The sequence below is a fragment of the Musa acuminata genome, unplaced genomic scaffold (assembly GCF_036884655.1).
Source record: "Musa acuminata AAA Group cultivar baxijiao unplaced genomic scaffold, Cavendish_Baxijiao_AAA HiC_scaffold_1108, whole genome shotgun sequence".
NCBI lineage: Eukaryota > Viridiplantae > Streptophyta > Magnoliopsida > Zingiberales > Musaceae > Musa > Musa acuminata.
In genome coordinates, this window is record NW_027021321.1 from 96,955 (window position 1) to 111,498 (window position 14,544).

Here is a 14,544-nt window from a genome sequence, read left to right on the forward strand (position 1 = left end):
ATGATAGAAAGAAGTCACCCAGGAAAAGAGGTGAGCTAGTAGGAACCAAATCAGTGCCACTAAGGCTATCCGGCCTGAGTGTAAGGCTTCAACCAGTCAGTGTGAGAATGGAGCTATGGAAGGAAAGACAGAAAGAAGGTAGTTAACCAGGTAGTTAACCGGGACAGACAGAAATCAATCCAGTTCGGGGCGGGGCAATCAATCCATTGTTGCTACTGCTGCTAGGGGAGAAAGAGTCAAGCCTAAGGAGTTGTTGACAGTTCAGTGTTTACTGAGAAAGAGTTGTTGACAGTTCAGTGTGGGGTGAAAATGACTATAAGGCCCTTATTATTCTTATTAGATTAGTAGGAATGCCTGAGTGGAAGACTAGGTTTCATACAAGAAAGAGTTGCAGAGTGGAAAGAGCCAGAGTCGAGGCCCTTATTGTAAGTTGAGGGGTTAGTTTTGCCTCGTTAAGGGGTCGGGTGGTTTACTTCCTTCAATTGACTAGCTAACCTGTAGTTACACATCATACATGTCTTGGCGGTTCATTTTCTCTATCTTTATTAAGGATAACTGATCAAACAAGGGATGAAACCACTCCTTAGTACTGACAACCAGACTTCAAGCACTAACTCCAAGACTTCAACTCAGTAGTGATAGGCTGAACCCAGGGAGTCAGAGGATGGAACGAGTGCTAGGACCGAGGCACCTAACAAACAGAATGCAACCAGTGAGGAGCAGCCTGAAAGCACTAACTCCAAGGCTATAGCTACTACCAACCAGCCTGCCCTCGTATTGGAATGAAGAGTTGCGGTAAGACATATCAGAATTAGATTAATGGGGGATTTGCGGTAAATAAGATATATTCCTAAGCAAAGGGGGAATTGCGGTAAATACAAATACTATGGAATGGGGGATTTGCGGTAAATAAGAATATATACAATTACTATTGGGGGATTTGCGGTAAGTCATACTCTTATCCAGTACTTAGGGATGTACTAATTGCGGTAAGTAATACTCTAGATGTCTTCGTTGCGGTAAGTAAAGAATATATTCCATTTGTAGTTGTCTTTGCGTTGCTTGGCCCCTATTTGTTGTTTGAGTATTAGAATTAGAGAAGTGGTGCTAGTCCCATACGCCGGGTTTCTATTCTTTTCAGTAGTGATTTGAATCTCTTAGTAGGTGGATACATTTCGGGTCTTGTTACCAGCAGTTATAGGTTTCAAGCTAGGATCAGTGTCCAGTGATACAGAGTGCAAGCACGGAGCGGAGGGCTAGCTTCTTTGTTTCATTTTTTGTTAATCATAGTTGGATTCCTTATTTTGAGTTTAGTTGGCGGGTTGGATAAATCAGAATCACAGTCTTAGGGTCGGGAGCAGGTGAAGCAGAGTTCAGTTAGTATCCGGACTTTTGCATTTCATTCAGTATTTCTTACTCTTAGCCTTAGAGCTATTAGTTTTAGTTTCCCTAGCCGAGGGTATCCTTCCAAATAGAATATGAGGAGTCGACAGTGAAGTCTCTACTACTATACTATAGGTTGGTTCAAGTATAACTAGTTACAGGACGAGAGACAGGAGCGTAGGGGCTCATAGTGAGTAAAGCAAGTCGGATGTGTTAGTTAGTAATTCCTATAAGCACTTGTTTTAGTCTCTTACGGACTTGTTTGGTTCCCTTCGATCTCACTGACGCCGAAGACATCACGTAGTAATAACAAGCACAAAACGAATTGTATGATAGGCGGTAGGGGACTTGGTCGCAGTGGTTTCATTCCTTAAAGCGGTGGTGAGAGCCTAAGTTCTTAGTGGTTGTTGTATAATAGTAATAGCAAATACCATATGAAAACACACATATCAATATATAAGTTCAAAGAAGACCCATCCGTATAAGTGAAAAGAATACCGAATTCCAGAATGAGACCAGTGAGAAACAGACTTAACCAGTGCCTAGCAAGAACGAAAACACTCCCCACTCCCACTGATTCCCTGTCCGTTAGCGGTCTACTTCAGGCTTAAACCAGTCAGTATGAGAATGGAGCTAACTACTATCAGAATGCAACCACTGCTCCCAAGCCTGATACTAGTGCTAGTGGTACTGATGCGGTGGCTGCGAGGTATGGGTTTGTAGCTACTCCGACTGCTCTGTCAGGTAGTAAGCCTAATACTGGTGCTGCTCAGGCCTATGTTGGGTCGCTCAGGTCTATAACCACTGAGGGCTCGCTACCGCTTTGAACTCCTGCCGCACTTTAGCTCACTGACGCGTCACGTTAGTAGTGACTTGTCTAGTAGTTGTTTGTCTAGTAGTGCCTTGGTGGCTGATACTAGTGCATCACAGATCGAACCAAGGGGGGAGTAGCTCCGGCTGATACCAATGCCACTCAGAATTGACCTCAGTAGTCACAGAATCAGAGAGCTCTCCTCCAGTCACAGAATCAAACTAAGTAGTTCAAGAATAGAAGCTGGGCAGCTCAGGTCTCACACTACTGTTGCTAAGGCTGCAACCACCGCATCCAAGGCTGAAACCGGATAGGCTCATAATGGACTAGGTAGGGGGCGAGACTGAGACAACAGCTACTAAGAACCAAACCCAGGAGTCAAAGAACAGAATCAAACTAGTGAGACAGAGAATGAGACCGGGTAGACTCGTTCTTTCACCCAGTAGCCTATAAATGGTAATTACAGAATTGCACTCATCAGGCAGAGACTTCAATTAGATCCGATCAGCCTTAACCTAGTGCCAGCAAGCCTTAACCCAGTGCTGGGCAGACCGAAACCAGTGCTTCCAAGCCTGTTGCCGGGTAAGTTAGAGAACGAGACCGGGTAGTGACGGGCTGTAGCTATGTAGTTACAGACTGATGCTATTGCTGGTAAGACTTCAACAAGGTAGTTAAAGAACCAAACCCAAACCGGGGAGTCAAAGGCTGATACCAGTGCCACTGAGACTGATGCCGGGTATACTCAGACTATAACGGTGTCTACCAAGCCTGAAACCAGTACCATAGAGCTACTCAGTTACAGAATTGACCTCAGCAGTCACAGGATGGAACCACTCCTGAGTACTAACAACAAGACTTCAACTAAGAGGTGAGCTAGCGATCAACAAGAATACAACCACTGTTAATAAGAATGCAACAGTAGCCGAAGGGGCTGGTCTTCCACTCAGGAGTCAAAGAAGTGGAGTGGTCAGCAGCTGGGCTTGTTTCAAGAAGTCTTAGTGGATGTCGGCCAGGTAAGAAAGAGAATGCCCTGTTCGAGTGATTGTTTAATACCGAGTGGAACTCCAGGCTAGGAATACGGAATGGAAGAATGGAACAAGTCAGTAGGAGCTAGCACCGGTAAGTAGGAAAGTCAGACTTCAACCAGTGAGTCAGCGAGTGGAGCTAGCAAGGCATAGAGTGAAACCAGTGAGTCAAAGAGAAGCCTTAAAGCACCCAGTAGTTGATAGGTAATGATTCTCCTATCGGGGGGAGCAGCCCTTTAGCTATACATTAGTAGTTGCTTGGTGGCTTAACTTCACTACCAACAAGGAATAAGTCATTTCAGAATGAACCTAAGAAGTAATCAAGTCAGAATGCAAGTAAGTGAAGGTTCAGCTGCAGTGCCAGGAATATAGTCTTGTTGCCAGAGGGGAGCAAGAGGTATTCTATCAGATAGTAGCAAGAGCCTTAGCGGTCTCATAAGAAAGAAAGTCACTAATGAGTGAAAAGAGCATAAGTGGAAGTCGAGTTAAGCAAAGGGATAGTAATAAGTTTCAAGATATAAAGCAGTGTGAGCTCCCGAATCCGCTATTCAAGGAAAGGATTATCAATCAGGTGTGTTCAAGCTGTATCTGTAAATAATGTTTCTGTTCGCAATGAAAGTCAAGTTCGGTTCAGAAAGGGGAGTTCGGAAATGAGGGAAATGAGAAAGCGAGAGAGCAAGGCAAGAAACTACTGAAGAATGGAATATTTGGGCTTTCCTTTCTCCTATACGCGACCTGGCCATACCAGCGTTAGTCGAGTCCCTGTGCTCTGAACAAACCTCGTATGTGCTCCTCTAAGAATTGAGTTGACTTACCGCTCTTAAAGGCAGGAGCACTAGGGGAAGTTAGTTTACTCGGTATCATGGAAGGGTAGAGTTTTCTGATATAACTACTATTAACCTGGTATTGTATAAGAATAGGGGCCAAGCAACAGTCAGAATGAAACCAGTAAGGGCAAGAATGAAAGTATTTCTTTGCCAACAACACCCTACTTTATCACTGCCCCTGCTCTTGTTCTTGTTGACGAACATCAGTACTTCCTGCTTCTGCTCGAACTCAACTTTATGAACTGACACAGAGCTTAAATAAGGGCTGGCAATTCTGCTGATGATACTGATGAAAATAAGGATTCTGCGCCTTCTTTTCTTCTGCTTTAGTGTACTAGCCCGCTTGCTGCTTACTTGAGTGAGAGCAGCTTCCCCTTCCTTTGAACTAGCTTCTGCCCCTATTGAACTAAAGAAGAGAGTTGCGGAAGAAAGATCAGACATAGTTTGGGTATACAAGCCCAGGTCCAATAGAAAGTATAGTTCCGGGTCCAATAGAAAGTATAGTTCCAGAAGTCGTTGTTGGCGAGAGATAGAGGTCAGTCCAGTAGTAGAGTAGTTTCATCAGTTATCCTTTCTAAAGAGAAGAAGCCAAGCCAGAGTTCAAATCCTAACTTCAAGGTCAAGGCTCGGGAAGCTATGAAAGTGGAGTTTAGAGTAGCTAGTCCAGTAGTGGGCGAGAAGGTAGTTTACTGACTTTGTGGGTAGCTGTGTCATTCCTATACTAGGAGAAAGTGCTTGTGTTAAGAAAAGAAGAAATCTATCTCCGACTGCCGCTACACATTATACGTGTCTTGGCGGCTCGGGTAGGCTTTTATACTTACTTGCTTGTTAGGGAAAGGGATCGGTTCACTTATTTAATGATATTACAAGGGTAAGGGTCGGATAGCTCCATTAAGTACTGGCTCGGGTAGGGTATGCTGGTTTCATGAAGTGACTGGGCTCGGGGAGGCTGATTTCTTTGCTTCTTCTCCGAAAACTACCTGTAACTAAGGGATAGGGGTGGTTTTGTTTACTTACTTGTGGAATTCAGTAACTAGGCTAGGAAGTCAGTTACTAGGCTCGGGAAGCTATTAGTTGATTTCTAAAGAAAAGATCAGAGGAGAGATCAGAGGCGTGAATCACCATTTCTAAAATCACAAATAATATAGAAAAGTCGTACAATTGCTCCTTGCTTTTCAACTCCTAAATGTATACTAAATTCTATATTCTCTTTATATATGTGAACGGATCAAACAAGGGATTCCACCAATCAACGGGCTGAAACCAGTCAGTATGAGAACCAAACCAGTGCTAACGAGAATGGAGTTGATCGGTGTAAGACTGAAAGCGGTAAGTCCGAGCCTGATGCCGGGTATGACCAGAACTCCTATATTGGTACTAAGTAAAGAATAGAACTGGTAAGGACAAGAATGCAACCGGTAAATCCAAGAAGGGAGCTGACCAATTACGGAATTGCACTCGTCAGTAAAGGAATGGAAGCAGTCGCTGGGAGATAGAGCCAAGCCAGAGTGAAAAGAGCCCGAGTTAGGTTAGTTGGTAAAGAGAAAAGAGACAGCTCTTAAGTTCATGGTTCTAGTCTGAATCCCGGGTTTGATGCGGGGAAGTGGGTAGGCTCGGTAAGCATTTAAGTAAGAAGGAGAGGCCAGGTCAGGTCGTACTGCTCGTCGTACTGCTCCTGTTCGAGTTATAGTAATAATCCCCTGTTTCATCTGTTTTCCTTAGTAAAGATAAGATCTCATTTTGTAGGGGACAAGTAAGTACTTGAGTCTCGGAGTCGAGGAGTAATAAATCAGAATTAGTGCAATACCTGAGTAGTATACTAAGCTTGCCCGTTAGCAGTGACTTGCCTAGTAGCTTGGCAGTTGCCATAGGTAGATTAGCCGGAGTTCATAGAGGAAGTAGAGAAGCCGAGGGAAGTTATTGGCCTAGTTATTGGACTCAGATCTCTTCAAGGTCAGCAGTTCAGTAAGAAGGAGAGGCGAGGTTAAGTACTTGCTTTTATGCCCTATTAGTTTCATCTCATATAGAAAGAAGTAATTACTGAATCAGAGGTTAAGTAGTCAGCAAGTGCATGAAAGGGAAATCGACTGCTTTCAAGGGACAATAAAGTCAGCAGCATAGGAAACAGAATCAGGGGAGTTAGTATACGCTTTGCCCTTCTAGTCCTTTCTTACCCACTTCCTATTGTCTCCTAAGTAAGGGATAAGATCATCTGTTCGCCTAGTTATAGTTTCATCCCCAATTCCAGTTATAAAGTAAGGTAAGGCAAGGGGAGCTAGACTCCCTTTGTGTAATGTTGCGCTAAGGAGCGGTTCCTAGTATACGAGTAGTTCTGTTTCAGCAGTAGAGTTGTTCTGTTCGAGGTAAAGTTTCAAGTGTTGTTTAAGTGAGCCTACCTTTACGGATTGCTAGTAGAAGTGTTAGAGGTATAGAGTAGCCAGCAGCGGCAGACAAGCCGACAAGCCACTCGAAATCAGGTGTTACAAAAGAAGCAAGGGAACCCTCAGAAAGCCTCAAATAATGCAATGGAAGCGAATTCATAGGTCCATTTACCATAAAACAACATAAGTGCTGTGATAGTGCATTTTACACCAATATCTTGATGGTTCCTTCCCTTGTTGTAGAGAGAGAGGTGATTGTCCTGTCCTGGGTAGTCAATAGGCCCAGTCTATACTCAAGTGTTTTAGAGTGTTGAATAAGTCCGGCGGTTATGAGTAAGACCTGTTTAGTAGGGACCAAGCGTATACTAGGGGAATAAATACCTTTCTTTAGTACTATATTAATTCTTTGACTACGACGGTCAATTCGAACTTGAACTACAGGGTGGAATTCCAACTTGCTTCATTGGATCCTTACTCAGATCTTTGAGACTTACCACTTACTGCTGGCTACTTTACCGACACAGTTATTATTTGTTACTGCCGCTAGTGTTCTTCTACTATACCAATCTCTCTTCTCTTCTCTTGCTTATTTTGTTGCTTACTTGTTTGCTTGTTCTATAAAGAATAGAGGATGGGCACCCCGACCCGAGAGTTGATTTAAGTGTTGGATTGAATCCAGCGGAATTAGGAAAAACCGTTACTAGTTCTTGCTTGCACCCTATCTGATTCTTTCACGTTAGCTGAGAAGACCGAAACTAACTGAACTCTCCGTAAGCACTTAGTCTTGCGAGTTTTCCTTACTTCGTACTTGAATCACCATCACCCCGAGAATAGAAGATTGATGTAGGTACCGCTGAACTTCCGTTAGCCTGAAGAGTAGAATTGATTGAGGCACCTACGAGCTAAAAGAGCGGCAGGAGCTTAACTGTCTCCTAGAGTTTAGAGTTGACCGGGCAGTAAGTGGTAGTATAGTTTAGATCGAAAAAAGAAAAGAATCAAGATAAAGTAAAGGCTTTGTTGCCATGTTAGTGAAGAAATCCGTGTTGGTGCCGACGCCGAGGGAAGATACTTGATATAAGCCTAATAAGGAGAAAAAGCTAGAGCAGTAGAATCCGCTGTGAAAAGATCATCAGCTGAAGATAGATTAAAAGATGATGGATAAGAAGCCAGGCATGAAATCCAAATTAGGGCAGGAATCTCGTACCACCACCTAGCCTTGTACTCTAACATCTCCATCATAATTAATGGATTTTCTCTCAGTTGTGCACATGTGGTGTATAAATATGAGTCAATAGCACTGCTTGGCTTGTTCTTCTTATATGAGTCAATATGATAGCACTGCTTGGCTTGTTCTTCTTATATGAGTCAATAGCACTGCTTGTTATTCTTTCTACTGTTCCATGAGATTCAACCTGTGCTTAAGAGAGAATTGACCCTGAACTTGATACCGCACGCAAAGCTTATGAGTCTGATCCTTATCTTGAGTTAAGGTAAGATTGTTCACATCCTGGATCTCCTATCAGTTGATGGGTAGGTATGAAACCTATTGCAATGGAATTGCCTAGCTTAGAGCTTTCTCTTTCTAACAGCTGACCTTCCAATTGACTGGTATCGGGAAAGTAAGATGAGAGCTAGATCACATCTCTGGCTCAGTAAAGGAAACTTCCTTTTCGTCGACAGCTTGCAGTTTCCGGACTAGCCTTCCTTCCATAGGGTTATCCTCCATCTTTTCTACCCCACGAGCGTGTAAGGGTGAGAATTCCTATATTGTTAGGACCTTCCTATCTTCTGTTCGAATTATTTGTATCCCAAGATTGTCCGCTCTTGCTCTTATTCTTACTTCCTTGACTTTGAGTGTAATAAGTACTCCCCTTTGTTTCTCCTACTAGGTTTCGAGGAAGGCAGGATAGATAAGCTAGGATTAGATGTGTCATTTAGTCGAAGAGGGTAAGATATTGCCTTTATGCCTGCGCTTTCAGCAATACAGGTGCTTCCTTGCCTCCCTTTCCGTTTCCTAAGGACTGCCAGCTTTCTTGTTTGTGATTTCCTTTTCTTAAGTAGTAGACTGAGTCAGAGGAGGAAGTCGTTGGGTGGAGAGGTCCGGTCTCTAGCGTCCTATCTTATGTCCGAATTCTTTCTCTCTGTTAATTGTCCTCTCGTCCAGTTGCTCAAGATAGATAAGCAAGGAGAACTTTGATTCAGGTAACTCTATGTTGCTCCGGTTAGTTCTGTTCTGTAATCAACTACCTGGGTAAAGTAGCTCCTGTCGGTTTAGAGCAAGCAAAGAAAGCTCAGAATAGATTAGATCGATCAAGACTAGTAGTTAGTTGTTCCTACTTACCTGACTTGCTAGTAGGAAGCGATGCTATGGAACCAACCGAATCCACTCTCGTGACCATGATCGAAGATCAATCCGGGGAAAGAGATGAGCTTATATATGAAAAGCTACCCGTATTTACACATACGAGGAATCACTCACTAACGGACAAGAGAGCGACAAATGAGCTTTCAAAAGTGCAAAACGAAAGGGTTGGTAGCTTTCGGCCTTATTGATCCAATCACTCTTTGAGACTACTGCTTGTGCTTGGCTCAGCATAGCCTTCTTTTTGAAAAGCTGACTGCTCAAGTAAAGTGAGGAAAGCTAAAAGCTGACTGCTCAAGTAAAGTGAGGAAAGCCTGATCTGATTTGGAATCCTTTTTCAACGCCTTCTTTCCTGATCGATTCTTAGGGGAATCGTAGGCCAAAAATGGATTCGTCAACGGAGGATGCCTTTCAAGGAAAAAGTAACGACACCGCATTCCCACACTTTATCATCTGTTTCATAGAGGAGTGAGGCTGGCTAAAGCACCAAAACCAATAGTTAGTAAGAGAGCGCCATCAGGATAAAGATCAAAAGGGGGGGCTCTAGAAAAGATGCCTTGAAGAGTGAAAATACCGTAAGCGCCCAACTTCCACACATCGAAATAGACAGGTGATCCTGCACGCCTAACCTAACTTTCATGCACGGAATCAACTGTGATCGAATAAGCTTTTTTAGGTAATGAAGCCAGGTACTGATTTGGGAAGTAACTGAACTTACTTAATCTCCCTTAGGGATTCGAGGAGCAGAAGGCTTACTAAGGAAAGCTAATGACATTGTTAAAGAGTGGGCAGAGAATGTGCTGTTGTCGCATGAATAGGAATAGGTTGTTCAAGAATAATTGTAAGACTAGCAATTGAATCAACTTCTCTTTCATTCCTAAACGCTGCAAAAGAAAGACGTAACCGGTGTTCAACTTATAAGGTTAACTGCTCTCGGAGTACTAGCCGCTCTTGGCACTGATTCCTTTCAAGTTATGCCCTTATGCCCGATCCAAATATGCAGGGAGGTTTTCCTCGAAGAGAAGCTCTAATAGTAGTATGCGGACTCATACTCATCCCAGTGAGAGTGCAGGAATATAATAAGATGCTCTTTCATCTCTTTGCAATAGATTGTGTTCAAATAGCCTGGGCTCAGCTCCTGCCGTGCAACGACTGACGCACAATAGAAATCAATTATGTTGTTTTGATTATTTATGTTGTGCTTTAGTGTCTTCTTGTCGTCTTGTCTGCTTGCCCCCGTCTTTGCAATAGAATGACTAACTGCTCTTGCTGCTATTTCATCATCTGTGGCACTGACTTTAGGAATCCCAGGGGCTTAAAGGTGCCTAGCCTTTGCACATGAAGGCCTTCTTCTCTAGCCTGATGCGGGCGATTCAAGTCATCGAGATAATAGAAGTGAATACCATACAATTGACTTGAAATATACTATATTGTGTTTTTATATACAAATAGGTTTCTTTAACAGGAAGTGAGAGTGAGTGTCACGCGGAGTTACGCTTTGGTTAGGCTTGACTTGATGATGGGTTACATATAGAAGGGCTTAGTTAGCTATGGAATCAGAAGCAACTCCGGGCAGATGGGATGCCCCAAAATAAGGCTTATGCAACTCGAGCCCAGTTGAGGAAGATGTGCTTTTTCGTATATACCTGTTTATAGCTCCCGCCTGGTATTATAGATGATAGGCTGTTCGAGTGATTGTTTCATCCCTAGTTGAAGCAAATTACTATAAGGCCCTCTACTCTTTGAGTCTAGCAGTTACTTGGCTGATAGCAAATAGGTTCGCACTAGGGCGGTTAGTTACCCTTATTATATCGGAGCTCACTCATGATTCTTTTTCATCTACTGATCTCGTTGACTTTACTCTGACTGCTGATTCTGATGCTACTGTTCTGAAATACCCATATCTTTATTGAACGATTGGCGAATGAGAAGAACTCGTGTAAGCTTTAAACTCTGTCAGCTCGGAAGATTGGTGAATAAGTAAAGTAGACTTTGCTCATATTTCCTTATTCCGTTTCAGGGATGCTGGATGCTGTGTCTTTAATAGATTAAGTAATCTTAAGGAGCTCTCTCTTTCAAAACTCCAATTTGCTAGGTTTTGCCATAAGGGGAGCTCACAAAATCATCAATTTATAGTGAAAAAACTTGCATTTCCCTCGTAAGTGCATTTTGCTAGGTTTTGCCATAAGGGGAGCTCACAAAAGTCATATTTTGAGGCCTTCCAACTGTCATTTCCCTCGTAACAATCATTTTGCTACTTTTTGCATATATATGGAGCTGTAACTTCCAATCATATGTACTATCTTATTACCTTTCCCTCTTATTCCCTTAACCCCGACTCTTTTCCTTCGCTTATGGGGCTTATAGGCTTGAGTTGACCCGACAAGCAACTATGACTTATTAGAATCCGATGATCGGTACCCTAATTAGAATTCCATACCGGCACCAGAGTGAGCTAGATACTGGACCTCCAATCGGCTCTGGCTACTTAGTTCAATATTCTTTACATTTTCCAGTGAATTGGATTTGGAAGTTCTATTTAAATGAATGAGTTGCGCGTAGGGAGTTATGTGAGTTCATGTCTTCGTCAGCTAATGCGAGTGACTATAGCGTTAGGAGCTGCCGCTACGTGGGCTTCCATCTACAATAACTGCACTGCTTCCATATAGGACTAGACTGATTGCTATAGGGCATAAGCCGCCTGTCCGTACTTTTCTTCTTACCCGGACCGGCGCACAAGGGAAGAAACCTCTCTAACGCAACCGCTCCAAAAGAGAATCATGGAATTGACGCAAGGCACTACCCTTTCTTGCAGAGGCCCTATACTAATAACTTGGCTTGCAGGACAAAGGCAGCTACACCGGCGTTAGCGAGCTTAGCTTTCCTTCCCTTTCCTTTTGCTACCCGATCGCTCTTTTGACTTTGGCTCTTTATCTGTATACTATTTATTATACACATCCCCGTTTCTAATCCATAATAAAGAGATGAGTTAGGATTCACTAAATAATAATAAAGAGATGAGTTAGGATTCACTAAATAAAGGACAAAAAGAATCAATGGGCCACCCACAGGAGAACCAACCCTTTCTCGTATCTGGCACTAATCCTTTTTGCACTTAGAATTGGAATGGAATAACTAATAGATTGAGCAGCAGCTCGTAGAGACCACCTTCCTTATAAAGAAATCAATAAAGAACATATCTCTCTTATCTTGAAATAAAGAACATATTGATCTTATCCTATATCTTGAAATAAAGAACATATTGATCTTATCTTATATATATATGTGTATGTTTCTATCCATATCCTGACATAAGAAGCCCAATAGGAGCAAGCAATACTGGAAAGGGCGATCCGAAAGACCTATACGGAGATCGGCTAAAACGCCCCAAAGGCATTACAAAAAGCACTTAGTAGAATGGATATGCCCACTATAGACAATACTAAACAAACTCTCATTTCTTCTAGACGGTATAAGGTCCTCTTTTCTTTCAAAGTGTCTTCTATCTGCTAGAGCTTGAATCATTCCCAAGGTTTTGCCAATACGTTGTTGTATCGCAGCAGATATTTCTCTTTCTAACCACACAATGAAAAGTACTTCCTCCTATTGTAATTCCGTGGTACAAAGATCTATAGGAGTCCATATACTAATATATAACTAAGGATTCCGATGTCTCAAAAGAAATGGTCGTTTTTACTTCGAATCTAATTAGGCATTAATTTCGGATCTATTACGCTTCACTTCTAAATGATCATAGGGTCTGTCTCCTCCAGTAAAGCCTTTCTAGAGCCTGTGGAATAAGAGCAACAATATGGATTTCTTCATTTCACCGATATTCGTACCAAATAATGAGCTAAGGCTTTCAGCTCCTTCCTTTTGCCATTGTACTTTCCCAATCTCATTCATTGTCAAACTCAACATTATCAATGGAAGGCGCAATGATAGGTAAGCAGTCTACGAAGCAAAGCCCCTTGCATTACAGAAATAGTTATGAACTTACTCCATTCCCTTAGTCTCCCGCCAAGCTAGCTAATCTAATAGTTTCTAGTTCCATTCCTTCTTCTTAACTTTAACCAACACTTAATTCAGAACGAAGGCCACCATCCTTCTTATTCTTTATTGATTTCTTTCTCGAGTGGATTTCTGGGTGCTAAGGCCCTGGAAAGGGGAGAGTAGCTGAGTGGTCAAAAGCGACAGACTGTAAATCTGTTGAAGGTTTTCTACGTAGGTTCGAATCCTGCCTCTCCCACTTATTGTTGTTGTAGACTCAAGATAAGATCAAGTAGGCGTCAGCGTAGGCCGAGCGAAGCTCTTTCTCTTTAGTAAGATAGACTAATTGCAATTGTATCGTATGCTAGTTAGAGAGGTTGGCGAACAACTACGATCGTTAGATATTCCCATTATCAGCTATATCCAATCCCAACTAGAATAGAAGCTAGGCGTAGGCTTTACGTCTGTCGGCACACGCATGCACCCTTAATAATGCCTCCTTGGTTCGGGACAAAGCCCAGCGATACCCTTACCCAGCAGCCAGCAGCTGACGCTGACCTTACTTTTCCGTTTCAAACTCCTCGAAGCTTCTTAGCCCTCGGAAGCAATGCTCTGTTTTTCATAGATTCTCCACTTTAGATTAACGCTTCTATACTCTATCTTAACGCTATATTCTTTAAGCATCTTAACGCTATATTCTTTAAGCAATGCAAGTATGATCGAGGATTGGACTTTAAGCAATGCAAGTATGATCGAGGATTGGAGAGGGATAGGTGGATTCAAAAGCTCAGGATGGAATGGAATTCAGAGTCTTTGTGCGAGCCGTATGCGGTGAGAGTCGCACGTACGGTTACGAGGGGGGTTAGCGTCTATACTATAAGTTTCTCAAACCCACCCTATTTGTTCCATGATCTATGGGTCTACTGGAGCTACCCACTTCGATCAATTAGCCAAGATTTTCACCGGATACGAAATAACTGGTGCTCAATCTAGTGGTATTTTTCTTGGGATTCTCTTTATCGCAGTAGGATCCCTATTCAAGATCACTGCAGTTCCTCTTCGGGCGGCTGTAGGACGGACGGCCCCCTATAGGTATACGCGTAGGATGGGTGGTACCGCTCATATTGTGGCTAATCCTCCTAACTGCACGCTAGAGCGCGTGAAACTAATCACTACCTCGTAAGAGCGTTGAGACCATAGCATGTTACACAAAAGCTAGCTTTCTCCGTAGTGTTGTCACACAGCTGCCCGACTAGAAGAGCCACTCGCTCAGTAGTGTTGTCACACAAGATAAGCATGCCTTAGCCAGCAGGCCGGGCGAATCTAAGTTCTCTTCCGGTCAACTGTCCACCCAGTCAAGTGCAAAAAACACAGTGGAATCACGCAACGCACGTAGCTGGTGTGCTTCCTGCCCACGAGGAAAGAAGAGCGACAAGGATAAGATTTCACTGTTTGCAGCATGGGAGCTGATTACCCAAATAATCCCTGGGAAAAAAGAAAAGATATCTCGGTAACGAAAACCATAGGAGGCTGTATTAGCGAGATCCAACGGTGAACTGCTGCCCAAAAGAAAACCGCCTGGAAGTCCGAGGACCTTTAGTACCTTACCCTAAACCTGAACCAGCAGCCTTCGCGCCAAGCAACGACCGCCCTTGTCCCCTTTGCTTTTTCCATTCCGCCTACTTCCTAGCTTTGTTCAGTCAGTCTAAGGCTTTGCTTCAGTGGTTCGCTTACCCACTTTATTTAGAAAGGGAACTCACTTAAC

The 14,544-nt window shown here is 43.1% G+C and overlaps 1 non-coding gene across 1 annotated transcript; it reads left to right on the forward strand.

Moving 5' to 3' along the window:
- The first annotated feature begins 12,955 nt into the window (after window positions 1-12,955).
- TRNAY-GUA (transfer RNA tyrosine (anticodon GUA)) lies at window positions 12,956-13,038 on the forward strand. Its single transcript has one exon. It is a non-coding gene; the product is annotated as a tRNA-Tyr (tRNA).
- Window positions 13,039-14,544: the final 1,506 nt, after the last annotated feature.